The sequence below is a fragment of the Schistocerca cancellata genome, chromosome 5, assembly GCF_023864275.1.
Source record: "Schistocerca cancellata isolate TAMUIC-IGC-003103 chromosome 5, iqSchCanc2.1, whole genome shotgun sequence".
NCBI classification, from domain to species: Eukaryota; Metazoa; Arthropoda; class Insecta; order Orthoptera; family Acrididae; genus Schistocerca; species Schistocerca cancellata.
The window spans coordinates 586,198,825-586,215,100 of record NC_064630.1 but is presented as its reverse complement, the minus strand read 5'-3'; the positions used below and the strand labels follow the sequence as shown (position 1 = coordinate 586,215,100).

General features: G+C 44.2%; 1 pseudogene; it reads right to left on the bottom strand.

Annotated features, from left to right (window-relative positions):
* Positions 1-277: 277 nt before the first annotated feature.
* On the bottom strand, positions 278-395 carry LOC126189779 (5S ribosomal RNA; annotated as a pseudogene).
* Positions 396-16,276: the final 15,881 nt, after the last annotated feature.

The window sequence follows — 16,276 nt, the reverse complement described above, 5'->3', positions numbered from 1 at the left end:
TACACTGCAGTGACAAAAGTCATGGGATAGAGAAATGTACATGTACAGATGGCGTACTATACTACTATACTCCGCCCGAACAGGCTATGAAGGCCCAGCGGTTCCGATCGGCCGACGTGTCATCCTAAGCACACAGGCATTACCGGATGCGGATATGGAGGGGCATGTGGTCAGCACACCGCTCTCCCGGCAGTATGTCAGTTTCCGAGACCAGAGTCACTACTTCTCAATCGAGTAGCTCCTCAGTTTGCCTCAAAAGGGCTGAGTACACCCCGCTTGCCAACGGCGCTCCGCAGACCGGATGGTCACCCATCCAAGTGCTAGCCCAGCCCGACAGCGCTTAACTTCGGTGATCTGACGGGAACCGGTGTTACCACTGCGGCATGGCCGTTGGTACAGATGGCGTACACAACGTATAAAAGGGCAGTGCATTGGAGGATCTGTCATTTGTACTCAGGTGATTGATACCGAAACGTGTCCGACGTGATTATCGCCGGAAGAAATGAAGTATCAGACTTTGATCGCGAGAACGGTAGTTGGAGCTAGAGGCATGGAACATTCCTTTTCGGCCGGCTGGGGTGGCCGAGCGGTTCTATTCGTTACAGTCTGGAACCGCGAGACTACTACGGTCCCAGGTTCGAATCCTACCTCGGGCATGGATGTGTGTGAGTCCTTAGGTTAGTTAGGTTTAAGTAGTTCTAAGTTCTAGGGGACTGATGACCTCAGTAGTTAAGTCCCATAGTTCAAAATGTTCAAAATGTGTGTGAAATCTTGTGGGACTTAACTGCTAAGGTCATCAGTCCCTATGCTTACACACTACTTAACCTAAGTTATCCTAAGGACAAACACACACATCCATGCCCGAGGGAGGACTCGAACCTCCGCCGGGACCAGCCGCACAGTTAAGTCCCATAGTGCTCAGAGCCATTTGAACCATTCCTTTTCGGAAATTCTTAAGGAATTCAATAATTCAAGATTAGCAGTGTCAAGAGTGTGCCTAGTTTAGCAAATTTCAGACATTACTTCTCACCGCAGACAACACAGTGGCCGACGGCCTTCAGTTAACGACTGAGATCAGCGACGTTTGCGTAAAAAAAATGGTTCAAATGGCTCTGAGCACTATGGGACTCAACTGCTGAGGTCATTAGTCCCCTAGAACTTAGAACTAGTTAAACCTAACTAACCTAAGGACATCACAAACATCCATGCCCGAGGCAGGATTCGAACTTGCGACCGTAGCGGTCTTGCGGTTCCAGACTGCAGCGCCTTTAACCGCACGGCCACTTCGGCCGGCGTTTGCGTAAAGTTATCAGTTCTAGCAGACAAGCAACATTACGTGAAATAAGCGCAGAAGTCAATGAGGGATGTACGATGAACGTATCCGTTATGTCAGTGCGAGTGCCTCTGCTAAGAGCACGACATCGCATGCAGCGCCTCTCCTGGGCTCGTGACCTTATCAGTTGGACCCTAGACGGCAAAAAAATCGTGGCCTGTCAAATGGTTCCCAATTTCAGTTGGTAAGAGCTGATGGCACAGTTCGAGTGTGGCGCAGATGCCACGAAACCATTGACCGAAGTTGTCAACAATGCACTGCGAAAGCTGTTGATGCCTCCATAACGGTGTGGGCTGTACTTGCATGGTATGCTCTCTCGTTCAACTAAACTTATTATTGACTGAAAATGGCTATGTTCTGATACTTGGAGACCATTTGCAGGCATTCATGCACTTCATGTATCCAAACAACGATGGTTCAAATGGTTCAAATGGCTCTGAGCACTATGGGACTTACCTTCTGAGGTCATCAGTCCCCTAGAACTTAGAACTACTTAAACCTAACTAACCTAAGGACACCAGAAACATCCATGCCCGAGGTAGGATTCGAACCTGCGACCGTAGCGATCGTGCGGTTCCAGACTGTAGGGCCTAGAACCGCTCGGCCACCCCGGCCGGCCAAACAACGATGGAATTTTTATGGATGACAATGCGCCATGTCAGTGGCCCACAATTAAAGAAAATTCTGAACAATTCGAACAAATGATTTGGTCACGCAGATCGCCCGACGTGAATCCCATCGATATTTATGGGACATAATCATGAGGCCAGTTGTGCACAAAATCCTGCTCCGGCAACGCTTTCGCTATTATGGACGGCTATAGAGGTAGCGTGGCTCAGAGTTTCTGCAGTGGACTTTCAACGACTTGAATCCATGACATATCGAGTTGCTGCACTGCGCCGCGTAAAAGGAGTTCTGGCATGATGTTAGGGGTAACCCAGGACTTTTGCCATCTCAGTGTACAATGACGCAATGAAGAGTTGATGTTGAAATGTGCCTGTCAAATGGGCTTTTCATTTCGCAATACGCGTAAGACAGAAATAAAAAAAAATATTATGACTGCAACTGAGAAATAGGGCCGCCCAAATATTATCCCTGATCTTAATTCATGGTGTTCAAGTTGCAGTCGGTGACTCCGAAAATTTCTAATATCTATGCTTCCGCTCCGACTCTACTTACAGATATTTCAACAACATTCATGGCTTATTCGTATAGTCAAGTCGCTAGCTGCCTGCTCCATGTCTTGAAGTGCAAGTATGAAACACCCAAGAAACACCTCATCTGTGGAAATGCTATACTTCCTGCTACAAGCCTGAGATGTGGCAACATTCGTGATTATGTTTGACAACTCTCTAACAGTCGGTTTACTTCCTGATATGGCTGAGGTTTATCCTGCTATATTTATCTGACTTTTTTGTAATTGCAGTTAAGTATTCTGAATTATCCTCACGTAAGAAAAGACACATAGTTACTAAATTTGTGTTTCTGTGTCCAAGCAGTTCGTTCCAAGCAGAAAGTACAACTAATTTCTCCTTTACGTTACCACTTGTCTGTTTCAGTGATCACTGCACTGAAGCAGAAGAAATGTTTCATGTCCTTGTCCAGTAGCTAAGAGGTAAAGTGTTTAGTACCCTTTAGATCTGAAGTTGAAAACCACGAAGAACTAGAATTGTTGATACTTGGTTTTTCTGTTTCTGCTAAGTTTTGGTTTCTTGTGATTACACATCTGTATTGACATAACTGTGTCACTGAATAATTTGTTAACTGGACTTCGTTATGTTTCTACCCCTGCTGCAACTTTTGCATACTTTTGTGGTAGCGGTGTAATACTGCTTCAGTATGACTGTCCACTGCTTGTAGGCACGAACTATTTCGAGGCAAATAGCGCATAATGTCATGCTAATCACTGACGATTTGGGCATGCTCTTTCTATAGTTATTTTGTTTTATTCAAAAAGACTTTTGTAGTAAGATTACGATGAGGAACTGCAATTCGTGTGCATTGGTACTTAGCGTAGTTTATTCGTTAATTTATTGAACACAACATATAAGCATAAGAGAATTAATCATAAGCAATATAATCTCCCACATTATCTAACTCAATCTGACAATGCTCGAACTGTCCTCGTTTTCTTGATGGTGATTCAATAAGGACCGTAGTAGGTAATCATTTGAGTGTGCAAGATCAGAAGAATGACACAATGTGGTGGGCGTTATCTCGCAGTAACAACACTTGATGCACTCTTCTTGATTGTTTTTGTTGTGACCTGACTTCAAGGCGTCTCAGTTCTTGATAACAAGTGTGAATTACGATGGACACACCTCTGGAAGCAATTCATAGTACACAACACCTTCGACCGCTACTGTCGCAGGTTCGAATCCTGCCTCAGGCATGGATGTGTGTGACGTCCTTAGGTTGGTTAAGTTTAAGTAGTTCTAAGTTCTAGGGGACTGATGACCTCAGAAGTCCCATACTGCTCAGAGCCATTTTGAACACAACCCCTTCTTTGTGCCACGAGATGCATAATATTATTGTTGTCTGCAACGGCAGACTGTTGCGATGTTTTTGTTAGAACGCAACCAATAATTTCTTTTCATACAGTCACCATGACTTTTTAGCAGTAAACATGTTCGATAGGTATGCTCAACAAGCCAGTAATCCTGATCTGGATTTACCATGATTTCCCTAAACTGCTTAGGGTAAATAATAGGATAGTTTCTTTCAGAGGACACAGCCTGTTTACTTTCCCACACTCCCTGCCCCATCTCTAAATGACTTCACTGTCGACGGGGCGTTAAAACACTGGTCTTCATTCCTTCCATAATTCCTTGACTTTTGAACCTTTTCTATTGAATATGACGAATAATTCTCTTCAAAACGATACTTCTCGACGTAGCATAAATGTTAGGAATTGGATCCACCGTCCACCGCCTACCTCCCCCCCCCCCCCCCACCCCCTGACACCCCTGACCTATCAACACTCAAATGGAACAAAATGTCAGAAACGTTAGTCTTTTTTCATTTAGAGCACAGTTTTCTGACGCTTAAACAACATTGTTCATAGCTTTCAAATGTGCAACATTCAGTACGTCACCGCAGCAGAAATATTAGACTCACAAATGAAAAACGATAGTTGATAAGTACACTCACAACGACCCGTGTGATTCTACAACAAACAAAAACGCCAGGAACTTATGCATAACTATTTTTTTGTCTTTTGCAGGTAAAAATTGGCGGCCATGATAGATTCCATAGTTGAGTAGTCATTGCGTCATATTCTGCGTTAGCAATGATCTCACCGTTGTTACTGCACTGTGGTCACTCGGTTTCTAGAAGATATTTAGCGCAGAAAATCAAACGACAATAATAAATAATTTAATGCTCGTCAGTGCGAATGCTGAAACGTGCGCCGTAGGTCACGTGTCAAGCCGCGAATCATCGCGATCATCTGCAGAGATGCTGGCTGCCGTCAGAACGTTAGTCGGTAGTGCCTGCGTCGAGAGGAAACTCTTGACCAACTTTGGTTCTGTTGACGATAGACTACCGCGAGCTCTTACTCAGAACTGTTTTTGATTTTCTATTACACTTTCCAGTCAATTAATGTGACCACGTGTAAAAGTCGGAATAAGTTAGACTTTTCCAGCACGGGCCACTGCGCAACATATTCCAGTACCCAGGCCAGCTTCGATAGGCTTCTCGGTTGAGGATCCATGGACGAAGAGCTCGACCTAGGTGGTCCCACAGATTCTCGATTATGTTTAAATCCGGGGAGTTAACTTATCCTGCTGCTCTTCGAACCACGCTGTATGACACGTTAATAGATGAGGTCATGTCAAGGAAAAACAGACTGCATGTAGAGGTGAACATGGTCTCCGAGGATAGACGCATACCTGTATTCAATAATGACGGGATCGCCCAGGGGATGCCACGAAAACGTTCCCCAGATCATATCGCTCTCTTCTCTGGCCTGGACCCTTCCGACGATTCAATGCAGAGTGTTTGCTTCCAGACGTTTCACTCTATACACACCAACGGACATTGTCTGATACAGCATAAAAACGTGATTCATCTGAAAATGCCATCTGAGGCCACTCAGTGAACGTCCGGTTGCGGTACTGGCGCTCCAGCTGTCGTCGCTGATGAACAGCAGTGAACGTGGTTGCATGAACCATGCACCTGCTCTGGAGGCCCATGCGCTGCCACGTTCGTTGAACGGTCATTGAGGGGCCCCTGTTGGTAGTCCCTTTAGTTCATATGGGAGGTCCGTTACTCAACAGTTACACATCTATTCACCTGCGCACATCTCTGCAGCCGTCGTCCACCACTTAAATCTGCACGTGCTGGATCCAGTCCACCATCGTGCCTTCCCTACTAGCCCTGTTGATAGTCTCCTGGTTGAAGCTGGGATCCCCCCCCCCCCTTTCTGTTCAGCGGTCCCAGCTTCTGGTGTCTTATGCGCTCGCTGTCCGTTCCTCTCTCACTCATCCTTCCTATTCTATCCTGTTTCAAGACTATGGACGTCGCCCACCTGATTCCCGCCCTCGGGCAGGTTTACCGGTTGGGCTACGCCTTGCGTCTCTTTGCCGTGATTTTCAGCTTCCTGCTTTGTCCTGTCCTTCCTCGCTCCCGCCCCTCCACCGCCCCCCCCCCCCGCCCCCCTGGTTAGTTCCTCGGCCTCGACTTCGGATGGATCTCCGCCGAGGTCCGAAAGATTCCATCCCCCCGATGGTGTTCCGTTCCATTTTCCGCCGAATTTTATGGTAGTTTCGGGATGCTGTTGTTTTTTACACTAATGGCTCTAAATCTGCTGATCATGTGGGATATGCCTTCACGTCTTCTGCTGGAACGGAAAATCATCTGGTGCCACCTACATGTGGGGTGTTTACTGAGGAATTGATAGCAATTTCCCGGGCCCTTACCTTTATTAAACAGTCCCAACGCAACCGCGTTTTGTTATGTACGGACTCAATGGGTGGCATTCTGGCTGTTGACCTGTGTTTTTCGCTCCATCCCTAGGTCTCTGCCATCCATAACCATCTCGCTGATAGTCACCGTGCTGCTTGTTCCGTAGATTTCCTTTGGGTCCCTGGCCATGTGGGTATCCCGGGTAATGAGCTCGCTGATCGTTTGGCTGGGGGAGCAGTCATTTACCGCCCCCCCCCCCCGTTTTCTGTAACCTCTCCTGCAGCGGATTTACGGCTTCACATCAAATCCCACTTCGCCCAATCATGGGCCAACTCTTGGGAGGCTACTTCCCTATTTAATAAACTTCGTGCGATTAAGGTGACACCAGGCCCATTGCGTTCTTCCTTTCGCCTCTCCCGAAAGGACTCAACCACACTGTGTCGTCTCCACATTGGCCATACCAGGCTGACCCATGTCTTTCTTTTGCGTGATGAGCCACCCCCACTTTGTGGTTGTGGAGCCTTCCAGTCAGTAGCCCACATTTTGGTTGAATAACCCCTTCTTTTGGCTCTGCGTGCTAAATACAGACTCCCCCGCACTTCACCTTTGATGTTGGCTGACGATTCCCGGATGGTCGACCTGGTTATCGGTTTCCTCCGGGAAAGTGGTTTTTATTCTCAGTTCTAAGATTTTTAAACTCTCTGGTGTTGGGGCAGGGCGGCGAGTGTTGGGGTGTCTCCCACTGTAAGCCGTGTTTGGAGATTCCCGACTCCCCTCCCTGCCCGAGATCCTTTTTTCTTCCCCTTTTACTCTGTTTTTCTCATTTTTTAGGGTTGGTTAGTCTCCTTTTCCCATTCGCACTTCTCCATTTTAGCGGTTGCGCCTTTTAAGTCGCAGGAGTTTTTGCGTCTGCTGCTCCCGAGGTGGGATGTTTCCTGCCTCTAGAATAGCGTTGGGTTCGCTCTCTTGCTGCCTTACCTCATTTGGTTTTTATCATTGACAACATGACTCCCCTTTTACATTTTTTTAGCCTTTTCCCTTTTATATTTCTGACTTTTCTGAGATGTCACACTATCGGAATGGACCACATTTGAAACAAGGGACTGATGACCTTGCTGTTTGGTTCCTTCAGCCCCAACCAACAACAACAACAACCACTTAAATCTATGGCTCGTGGCGCACAACAGCAGCCTCGGCGCCTGTTATGGATAGCGCCTTTCTGTTATGGACGGTATACTTTACCCACGGCGGCACGCGAACAGTTTACAAACTCAACTGTTTTCGGAAATGCTTCTACCCTTGGCCCGAAAGCCAATGATCATGCCATTCTGGAAGTCAAGTAAATCGCTTGGCTTCCTCGTTACAACAAAGGCTGCACTGCTGTCCGCCTTCCCCAATAAGCCTTATACTCCTTCCATAGGTAGTGCTGCTTCCTGCCGTCTGTGGGCGTTTATTGCACGTTGATGTCGAACACATTAATGTGGTTGGGCCACGTATTAGCAGGGCAGAAAATGAAATAAATTATTTCTGTAAAGTCAGAACAGCCAGTAGACTGTTGTTTATTTACAGTGTTACATACGACATATGACAATATGCCACCCCAGGCAGTTTATAACACTTAAAACGCTTGATAGTGGCATTTTGTGGCCAAAATCATGATTATGTAAGTGTAAATGTAACACTGTAAATGAACAACAGTCTAATGACGGTACTGAGTTTAAAGACATATATTATGACTGTGGCCCCGCATTATGAAAAAATTATGAAATAAAACTTCCTGGCAGATTAAAACTGTGTGCCGGACCGAGAGTCGAACTCGTGACCTTTGGCTTTCGCGGGAAAGTGCTCTACCAACTGAGCTACCCAAGCACGACTCACGCCCCGTCCTCACAGCTTTACTTCTGCCAGTACCTCGTCTCCTACCTTCCAAACTTTACAGAAGCTCTCCTGCGAACCTTGCAGAACTAGCCCTCCTGAAAGATAAGATATTGCGGAGACATGGCTTATCCACAGCCTGGGGGATGTTTCTTGAATGAAATTTTCACTCTACAGCGGAGTGTGTGCTGATATGAAACTTCCTGGCAGATTAAAACTATGTGCCGGACCGAGACTCGAACTCGGGACCTTCGCCTGCGAGGACGGGGCATGAGTCGTGCTTGGGTAGCTCAGTTGATAGAGCACTTTCCCGCGAAAGGCAAAGGTCACGAGTTCGAGTCTCGGTCCGGCACACAGTTTTAATCTGCCAGAAAGTTTCATATCAGCGCACACTCCGCTGTAGAGGGAAAATTTCATTCTAATTATGAAATAAATTATCTTTGCGATTCCATCAGGTGGTACTTTTAGCTGACGAAATGTGGTTTAAAGAATAAAGAAAGTAGTGGGCTCGAACTCTCTACTAACTTCAGCATATGTCGATTGTCGACAAGTTTATGTCTCTCAGGATCATTTTTGCGGGTTTGGCTCGTCTAGTGGACTGCTTCCTCCACATCATCTGACGGCCTTGTTAATCAAATGGCTCTGAGGACTATGCGACTTAACTTCTGTCGCCTAGAACTTAGAACTAATTAAACCTAACTAACCTAAGGACATCACACAACACATCCATGCCCGAGGCAGGATTCTAACCTGCGACCGTAGCGGTCACGCGGTTCCAGACTGAAGCGCCTTTAACCGCACGGCCACACCGGCCGGCCCTTGTTAATCGATTCTCATATGAGCAATAAATTTTAACACACACAGAACGACGTCCTTTATCTGTATCAAAGCCAAGTGAAAAACGTTGGGCACAACCGTTGTTTGGAAACATGATGTCTTCCGCTATTACCTGGGGTGTAGTGGATATAGATTAGACCATGACAGACACGGTTGTTGCAGCAAATGAAAACTCCTACGCACGAAATTTAATTTTCGTCTCATTGAAACAACACGCTTCTCTACAAGTACAAGGCTACCTTTAGACATAACCTGGTTCGCGAATAGATATAAAATCAAGTTATTACTGATAAGGAAATATGCTTACCATTTGTGACCCATTCGTAACTGAAGTTATCATTAGGGATCCTCTCTCCGCTGAGATACTAGCTACTGTTGGCAGCTCGCTGCCCGTTATTTAAAATCACGGAAGTGAATCTGCCCGTATATAGCAGGAAACGGGGGGGGGGGGGGGGGGGGCACTTATGGCATATCTGACGACAAGGTACAATGCTGCAGCAGGAACAGTCGGTGACGTAATTTACACACCGTTTTATTCCAATGTGTGAGAAATTTCAAGTAATGTGTCTGGATAACAGTACATCTATTTCAGTCACGGACTCTACGATGACGGCAAAGTAGTAAGACACTCATCAATAACGAAGGGCTTAAAAAGGTGTGGGAAACATAAAATTGTGGATGAGTTTGTAAATCCGTTTACAAGCTCCACAGTGTGTTATACGAACAGCGCTCACCACGAAGAACGTTGATACCTATTTTCCTTCCACGTGTTAAAGATGAAGAAAACAGATCTTCCCGTTAAACTGTTTTTGATTAAAATTCCTTTTTTATTAACTCATAACTTCAGTCCACTTGTAATCTTACTTTTTTTATTTTTTTGTAACGTACACTAGACACATATGTGACTTGATTCTATGTTGGCCAGTACTGCGTCCTCTTACATGTTATGCTGTGCAGTTCAAAACAGTAAATTACGTCACCGACTGTTCCTGCTGCAGCATTGTACCTTGTCGTCAGATATGCCATAAGTGCCCCCCCCCCCCCCCGTTTCCTGCTATATACGGGTAGATCGGACAAGCGTCCGACCTCCACAGGCTATCATAAGGCATAGACGTCCAACACCTTGTCACCTTCTCGTGGTTTTAATATCTTTCATCTAATTTTCATAGATGCTCGCAACAGCGCAAACAAAACAATTAAAAATCCACTTCTTCAAACAGTCAATATCACACCTCCATCGTAACTCGTGTGGGTCGTGCGGTTTTGCTCGTACAATTGTGAACAGCTGACACCGTTCTCATCCAACGCTTTAATATGTACATGAAACCTGCTGCAGTACTAAAACATACCGCCCCTTCTCCCATCCATTCAGTTTTTACCAAACGACCAGCAGTATCTGAGAACACAAAATTCTGTGCACTCCCGAACGTGTGAAGATGCCTATTTTACATTTGTAAATGTTTTTTGCTATATTATCTGAAAATTTAGCAGACCCACAAGTATATTGAAATACCGTAGATAGCCAATGGGGAAGGATTAATAATATTTACAGAAAAAAATTAAAATTTTACGACAGCATAATGCGCCATAATTTTTATAACGAATATTGGTGAAAAAGGAAAAGTTAAAAAGCTCAACTGTCTGAAAGAGGTAATGAAGAAAATGGATTATAAAAATCAGTCATAGATGAAAGAGCACAAAAATGAAATGAGTAAATGAAGTAATGCTGAATGTATACATTAATAAAAGCATCTTGAGAAATACAGAACCGGTGAATTAAAATCTGGCAGTGAAACGAGAATGCAGCTTTGCAATCAAATGTCTACTAGTGAATTGTGCGTAAAAGTATTAAAATATTAGAAACCATAAGGAAAATAAGAAAATAGGCTAACAAAATAGATCTTTAAGTATCAAATATTAAGAACATACTGGATGTGAGAATTTTAAAAAAATTGTAGAGATTATAGCGTAGAAGATGCAGCAGAAAGAATGCTTTCCAAAAATAAGAGCTAATATCAGAGTTCCAAGGTAGGAGCCTAGAGAGAAGAGGCCTAAAGTAGCCTAAGGAAACAAAAGCTACGTAGTTAAAAGGAGGAATAAAATTGGTAGAAACGAAACGGCAGTTCAGAATAATCGTAATTGGCCTCAGCGCCTGACTATTAAGGGAGAACATGTTTTAGTGCATCAGAATTTTAATTTATAATAAAATTTTACGTTATACTTAACAATGTATAAAGGAAAATGTAGGCTTTGCTAGTTTAGTGTTATATTTCATGCTCCGACGAGGAAGTGATGGGACATACCTCCAATATCATGACTCAGTCACCCCCAATCCCCAGCCGAATGTTTGCACACGTAAATTCTGGATTAACACAGGGTCATTATTTGTCGGTAATTACATCGTCGCTCATGTGGACGGTATCTCTAATTCAGAGGGGGTCCCGATGTGACTCGCTAATGTGGCGGCCTTGTTACATAAAACTGAATGGCTCACCGATATAGATTCATACCAGTTCTGTGTAGGCTTACTCTTTATGTAAAAGTGGACCCCCGCCAACACTGAAATGCTCCGCATACTCGGTTATACTCTTACGTAAGTCGTGCATTATGGACTGACAGCATTATGGCAGAGTGTTTATCCAGCACTTTCCACATTCGTTGCGGTATTCGTAGCGTACGTCAACTTTAATTGTGTAACTATATTTAACGCCCTTTACATAATATTTCATTGCTATCATTCGCTGTCTTTATCCGTCGACTTCACGCAGGTACGAACCTGCCGGCAATTCAGTATTTTTTCACGTAAATGAATCACTACAGCGAATTGGTCTTCCGATTAAGCCCTTCCCCTGAGTTCCCAAACTTAATGTATGCGACATTCGCTAAAGTTGAAATCGTTGGCATCACGAAAAGGGGCTTCGCGTTTGGTACTGTTGCATGAAGAGAAGTCGCAACACTAGAAAATTGTAGTTAAATGTAGAAAGATCTGCAAGGGATCGTTGGTTGTTGCACGGATTGGTAATTTACCCTCCGCATAAACGAAAGTAACGTTAATGTGCGTAAATTGGAAGAAAGACGAGTTCTTGCTTGAGTATATGACTGTCGAACAGTCACTGGAAGCGGTCGCGCTCATTATATGGGAAGCTTTTAAAATGGAACGAACTTACAAAACAATTCTTAGGAAAGGCAGATGCCAGAATGAGATCCATTCGAAGAGTCCACAGGGAGTCAATTCTCAGTTTACGCGGAGAGAAAATAAAAGTTAACGACTCAATCCTGCAACGTAAATCAGAGCAAACAGCCTGGCACATTAATCAGAGGACTAATATGGATGTGTGACTGAGTTACATCTCCGATCTACGTTCTTATTCTGTGTAGTCGATATTCCGCCACACATACTCGACCTGTTAATATTATCATCCCTTACCTGTTCTGTAATTATTCAAACACAGTACTCTCATATGCTAAACGTGATTAAGCTTTCCATTAACACAGCAATAATCTTGGGAGAGTTTGGTATACCACCCAATAAATTAGAATCTAAACTGGTAAAATTTTCATGGTGGCAGAGGCGAATAGTTGTTCACAGGACGTTTGGGAACAGTCAACGATTTTAACTCAAGGTCAGTTCCAGTGTCAGATTACACCTGAGACAATTGGACGATTTATACTCAAAGTCACCCTGGAGAAGCCACATGCTGCCCATACAGCCCTCCTTGTCAATCCTCAGGCCCATCAACGCACTTGTATGTGGTATATTTAATGTCACCCACTCTCCCTCCCTCCGCCCTCCCTCCTTCCTCATCCCCCTCCTCCTTTTACTCTGCACCAATAAAAGTGCTTAAAACTGTGCAGAACCTCTGGACCAATAAGAAACAAATTTTCCCCTCCCCTTCCCCTTATTTATATTATAAAACTGATTGCCTGAGCCCCCTCACCCGAGTGAAAGGATCACCATGAGGTACTTTAAAAATGGATTAAGGACAGTCTCACCTGCTATAAAACATTTATTTCAATGGTCACTGGTTTAGGTCAGAATGTGACCATCCTCACATTTTGACTAAAGTGCTGATCATTGAAATGAATGTTTTATTGTGGTCGAGACTGTTTGTAAACCATTTTTAAAATACTTTTTTGCAAGACTGCAGTTCATTCGAAATGTTCTCGAAGTATTAGACTGTCTAATTTGAAAGTAAGAATTTGTCAATCCATTACTATTATTATTATTTTGAAACGTGGTAGTCATTGGAATTAAAGAAAATGTGGAAGGGAGGACCCAACAATATAACTTTCTTTTCACACAGTCTGTTTATTTAACAATATATAACGATAATTTTTTTTTTCAAATGAACAAATTTGCAAAATTTTTTTAACCTTGCAGCTTAAGATGAATATGCTTTTGCAAAAATAAAAAATAAACACAGCTGACTGTGGTATCGATTCCTAAGATGCCACAACGTAGGTACGCTCTGCTAAGTTGGCACTACGACAGACACCGACGACAGCGCCCTCTAGCCGGTGCTGTGGAGGTCTACGAGCTCCGCTACAGATTTTGCCCATTTCTACATCTACATCTACATTATACTCCGCAACCCACCCAACGGTGTGTGGCGGAGGGCACTTTACGTGCCACTGTCATTACCTCCCTTTTCTGTTCCAGTCGCGTATGGTTCGCGGGAAGAACGACTGTCTGAAAGCCTCTGTGCGCGCTCGAATCTCTCTAATTTTACATTCGTGATCTCCTCGGGAGGTATAAGTAGGGGGAAGCAATATATTCGATACCTCATCCAGAAACGCACCCTCTCGAAACCTGGCGAGCAAGCTACACCGCGATGCAGAGCGCCTCTCTTGCAGAGTCTGCCACTTGAGTTTGCTAAACATCTCCGTAACGCTATTACGGTTACCGAATAACCCTGTGACTAAACGCGCCGCTCTTCTTTGGATCTTCTCTATCTCCTCCGTCAACCCGATCTGGTACGGATCCCACACTGATGAGCAATACTCAAGTATAGGTCGAACGAGTGTTTTGTAAGCCACCTCCTTTGTTGATGGATCACATTTTCTAAGGACTCTCCCAATGAATCTCAACCTGGTACCTGCCTTACCAACAATTAATTTTATATGATCATTCCACTTCAAATCGTTCCGCACGCATACTCCCAGATATTTTACAGAAGTAACTGCTACCAGTGTTTGTTCCGCTATCATATAATCATACAATAAAGGATCCTTCTTTCTATGTACTCGCAATACATTACATTTGTCTATGTTAAGGGTCAGTTGCCACTCCCTGCACCAAGTGCCTATCCGCTCCAGATCTTCCTGCATTTCGCTACAATTTTCTAATGCTGCAACTCTCTGTATACTGCAGCATTATCCGCGAAAAGCCGCATGGAACTTCCGACACTATCTACTAGGCCATTTCATCGAGAGCAGACGGCTTGGAACATCGCTTGAACTACAGTGTGTGTTGGCTTGCTATTGAGACGTTGTACTACTCACGACGGGATGTACGCAAAGTTACGTAACCATTTATTAACTTGTTTTTGCCTATAGTAAACATCTAATATTTTAATCGCAGTACCGAAGTGCTTGTCCCCTCCTGCTCCTACTCGCTTTCTTCATTCGGCCTACCCTACAGTTTGCAGGAGCAGATCCACGCGCCGCGTTCCAGGCGGGATGCAAAACAGACAATATGACAATGTTTACAAGATGGCCGGACCTGCAGCCTGCCAGTTATCGGGTGAAACAGCAATGTTTACTACCGCGCTAGACACAGTCTCTCTTATTAAATGTCCTTCTGCAACACATGAAAATTATATAAGCACCATTGATGGCGAGAGCGATTCAATTACTCAAAACAGATGACTTAACTTTTAATTTGAAAGCTGTATGTCGAAAGGCTCGAGCTTAAGATGTGCACCTGTACTTAAAGGTTAAACAGGTTAGGAAACAATATGATAATGAAAAGGCAACCAACCTCTTAATTTCAATCGGCAACGCAGGTGCGACTGGATCCCAACCCGTCCCTTTTGACAATCCTATTTTCATTAAAGCCCTGATGACAGTTGCTTGTTAATATTTGTAAAGTTTAACTGATTGTCAGTTATTAAGACCACTCTGAAAGCATGTCTTAAAACATTACTTGTGAACACTTATTACAAAAGAACTCACAAGATCCAGCTAAAATAGACCAATAATGACCCAGTCTTTCAAACACAGCAACGCACAGCTTAGTACAACAGGTTGTTCAGATTATAACTAATGACTGAGAAATGTAATTACGAGTACAATTTTTCAGCTGCATTTACGAACCAGAAGTTGATTCATGAGAACATTAATGATTGGGCATAAACGAGAAAGGAAAGGTAATATAACAGTGGGACAAATTTTCAAACTACAGCTAGAGTCTTAGTACAATATTACGGCCTATAATTATGACCAAAGGTCCTACCAAGTAAAACTGTGAAGATCGGGTACAAACCAGAAAATAATAAGGAGGGCAGGTAGACAATGACACAAATCACCTCGAGGATTACAGAATGTTACTCCCCTTTATCAGCAAGCACTTGCACTGAACCACAGTGCGTCGTGGCGGTTACTGAATGGTGCCGATGAAAGCCAGGTAGAAAAGGGCAACCATTTCAGGAGCGGTCATGTGACATAAATGTTGCTAACCAACCAGTGGGATGTCTGCCTGCTCCTTGTAGACGATGCTGACCCTGGTGAAGTAATCCGGTATCTTCGCCCTCCTTGAACAACTTGTGGCTTTGGCTGCTCGGACCTTGTAATGACCTCTTGTCATGACGATACCGCCAAAATTCCCAAACTTCGTGCCTCCCCTCTTAGGCCAACGAACCCCGTATATATATCAGCAAGCAAAGACCTTCTAAGTACACAACCCACAGATACCAACTCTTCCTCGTAGATATTGGCAATGGGGCTGCAAGAGGGATAGTCGATACTATCCTTGAACCAGTGGCGCCAGACAGAACACTCTACTAACTAATGGCGCCATGGCTCAATTATTGTTATCACTTATAAATACATTTGTTTACACTTAAGTTTTTTTATTTATTGTTTTTCCAGCAGCAAACAAACCTCTGATCCACCACTAGCAAAATGTTGCTGCTCGACCAGGACAATCATGTGTTCTGCATACTTTTAACTATGGTATCCAGCAGAAGGAGCCCACTGGGGCTCTTTCTGACTTATGACCTCTGTTCAGCTACTCTGTACTTCCACCACAATCACATTAGCAGCAGCACTCTCTGCCGGAACTCCTTTAGCTCACCGAGCCTCAGTTCAGTGCCAGCACAATGCTGC